Here is a 4,035-nt window from a genome sequence, read left to right as displayed (position 1 = left end):
TTGGTTTCACAGCCTGGAGGTAGGAATGCATTGACAGTCTTATGTGGTTTTCTTGAGACGACGGTTTCAGGAAAATTACAACAAACCATTGACGATTTTTGCTTCTTTGCTGAGAGACTGGAACTTGATACGTTAGTTGGTTGGATAAGTCGTAATTTTTGTGATGATTTAAGACTTGATCCTTGAGATGACCATGTGTATATAAGAAAAAGGATTAGTGAAGAGTTTTGGGCCAAACCATCGACGGTTTTGTGTGGAAGGTACAAACCGTCGACGGTTTCAAAGGTATCAAAAAAACCATCAACGATTTTGTATTTGTGCTGTGTGTTGAGGCTTATATTGAGAGTCAAAACTTTTGTTCAAGTTGTTCTCGACATTGTATGTATTTGGGTTTGATGATAATATGTTTATTGGCTTAACACACACACACATACATGAATTCTGAGTGTTTTGATAAACAAACTTTGATAGCACTGTTTATCTTTTGAGAATGACTTATTTTGAGTGTTTGAATATTCTTGCTTAATTTTGCCTCAATTGCTAGGGTCTAACAATAAGCTAGTTTTTTTTTTTTGGGGGGGGGGGGGGGGGATGAGTAAACATTACTTTTCTTATTTATTTGCTAATTTATAAAGACAATTTGAATATGTTAGTGGTAAGTTTCTGACTTAATCTTCATTTTATAAATTTTTTAATTCTAATTAATTTTCAATGATTTTTATCATAGGAATGACGTTAAGAAGATTTGGAAGTCAACTCTTAGCATAAATGAAGAAGATCAGCCACCTAGATTGGAAGAAAGAATATTGGATATGATAGAACCCCGTTTTGGAAGAGTCTACGTGCACCATTCAGCATTTTCATCATAACTATCTCATCTGATATCGGTTTTAGGTGATTCAAGTTTCTTTGAAACCTTACATGATGGGCTACAATTTATTCCGAAATAGCTTTTTGCTAATTTGGACTTTTACTAGGTCAAAAATAGGTTGCAATTTGAGCCCAATATCCTAAAATTATTTATTCTGAATTTTTTTTTATTATTCCATTTTTAGGGTTTTGAAGGAAGAACTATATAAACAAAAACTCTTATTTTGAATGGCCGTTGTTGGCTTTTTGAGTCCGATCTCTATTTTGATGCTAATAAACCACCAGTATCTTATGTGTGCATTTAGTGTGTGAATAGGTTATAATTTCAGCACGAGCATAAGATATTGAAAAATATAAGCCAGTGGGGACATAAAGCTCATGCACTCCTTGCGAATTACATGGAAAATGAAGAGTAAAAGAAGAAGACATTTTGATTTTAATTTGTATTGTATTTAATTTTTTTTTATTTGGTCTGTAATAATGCATGCATATGCATGATATGATTTGAATGCTCAGATGGCCGTAGTTTGACCATAGGTAACCAAAGGCCATAGACAGACCTTAGGGTTGACTTTAGTCAACCTTCGATTGATCGACTTAGGTTTTTAGGCTTAATTGAAAGCCCCGGGTAACCGAACTATTTATGTGTTATAGCCCTCGGTCGACCAAATACTCTGTTAGCTAAAAAGTCAACAAGTTGACCAAGGCTTGGGCCACCGAACCAAAATTGAACTAAACATCCACGGTCGATCGAACCTTAAAGGTAACTTTTCCCACTGTCCATGGGTGCCCAAACTTTTAGTTCAAAAATACCTGGGGCGACCGAAATATGAAGTTTAGTAGACCAAACTGTGAACCAGGTGACCGAACCTTGAGCGTTTGGAAAATCACCTTGGCTAGGCCACTTGAACCTTTCCTTGGGCACCCGAACTCGAAAATTAACTTTTTCTCTGTGTCTATTCGGGTGACCAACCCTATGGACCAGGTGACCGAACCTCTCTAGTTGCAAATTTTTTACTGGGGTAATTAAGGTTAAAATTCAATTAAAACATTTTCAAAATTCCCAATAGGTCCCCCACGATCATAATTTTCGAAAAAAAGTATAAATACCCCCTCATTACTCCAGATTAGAAACTTTAAAACTCTAAATTTCTCTCCAATCCTTTGTTAATCAAAGTTTCCCCAAACCATTTTCATTGCTAAAATCATTCCTTTTGGGCAAATGTGTTAAACAAAACTCTCCAACTCTCTTTCCATTCACTTATTTCAAAATCACTTTGGAAGAGAGTATATTTATCTTAGGCATTTCGTATTCACATGCACATATTCTCACTTGTTATTTATTTTCTGAAAATCATTTTGAGAGTATTGGTTAGGTTTCTCCCAGTTATTTCTTTGATAAATATTTTTTTGGGAAAAAAATTATTTACAGCACAAATATTTTCCTGAGTTTAAATTCCTAGATTCTCTAAATACTCTTTATTTGCAAAAATATTTATAGGAGAAAAATAATACTCATTTTTCATATATATTTTATTTGTGCAAAATTATTTGATAGCACCCTTTCTCTATTGAGCATATTTCATATCATTAGAGAGTGCATTTGTTAAAGTTTAAACGTGTACATTTCTGCTTGAATTCATAAGCATATTTATATGTACAAAAATGTTTTTAATGTACCGGTTGGGTTCAGCCTGTAAATTGAACTGAAGAGTCTCTACCCAGTAAGGGAGACCAGTTGGGCTCAGCCCTAATAATTGAGCTGAACTTTACCTCACCCTGTAAGGAGAGGTTATAACGGCTTATGCTCCGCTCGTTTAAGTGAGCAGGGATAGTGTAATCCTTGGAAAGTATGCCCAAGACGGGAACGTAGGCTGGTTTGGTCAAACCTCGATAACAAATATTGTGTCGCTCTCTCTATATCTCATTTAATTATTGTACTTTAATTTTCACATGTGTATGCTTGTTTATTCATAGTTCTTATTATTTACATGCACACCTTTATTTAAATGAGATATATTGCACGTGTATGTTCACACTTATAACTTAATCATTTTACATACACGACCATTATTAAAATAGGATATGATATGTGGTGAATCGGCATAATTATTTAAATTAGCGAAAAAGTTTTAAATATCCAATTCACCCCTCCTCTTGGGATCACACCAATTCCAACAGCTGTCTTGGTTTGGTTAAGGTTTTCTGTAGAGTTTATTTTTCTTTCATCCTATTATGAGGACCTATTGCCCTAGCCTTGGCTAGGGATGAACTTGATCAAATAAAGGTATTTCAATTTGTTTTTAATCCATATTGTTGTTCTTCAATATTTCTATATTTTCTATTTATTGTTTATCAATTATTATTTGTTTTATTTCACGCATAAATATTCATATATCTGAATCTCTTCATGGATTTTGTCATGCTTTTTCCATAGAATTGTAAGGATCCATGAATATGTTCAAGACAAACTATTAATTTTGGTATATTACTCCTCTGCTGCGATATTGTCTCCGAATATATTGTTGTCGTTAGATTTTGTTAACAAAGTTTAACGAGATGCATAATATTTAAAAAATTTACTTTTGAATTTATCAAAGATTTGTAATTCTATAACTTCCGATTGGGGATTTGGGATGTGAAATCTCCAATTGAGAAAACCAATAGATTAAAAATAGATTGATTATCTTATTTGTGAGAGGAATTCTTGATGCCTTGGTTCTTTCAAACTTGATTTTTCATCCACAAAAATAATCTTAGTTTTAAATCTTTCTAAAAAGAAGTCAGTTGTTTTTTTTTTTATTTAAATCATTTACCATTCTTTTTATTTTTATTTGCCCATTTGTGTTCTTTTTTTCCATCTCCCTATGGAATCGACACCCCAAAGCTATGCTACAACTACCACATTATTCTTTGGGCGTAATCACGAGACCTGACAACTAAAAGTCCCATATGAAGAGTTGGAACTACTAGAGGACACAATAGTTTCAAAATTTATGAGGATTAATTCGATTGATGCACCAACATGACCAAATTGCCCCTTAATTCCTTCTTCAATCACCTCAAGTCCTTCAAACCAACTACTTTTCTAATAACTTGGCCAAACTCCAAAATATTGCCAAACTTGTATTTCTTCTTCAATGTATACCACTACTAAGCTATCCA

Source organism: Malania oleifera, chromosome 6 (genome assembly GCF_029873635.1).
Source record: "Malania oleifera isolate guangnan ecotype guangnan chromosome 6, ASM2987363v1, whole genome shotgun sequence".
NCBI classification, from domain to species: Eukaryota; Viridiplantae; Streptophyta; class Magnoliopsida; order Santalales; family Ximeniaceae; genus Malania; species Malania oleifera.
This window is presented reverse-complemented; position numbering follows the sequence as displayed.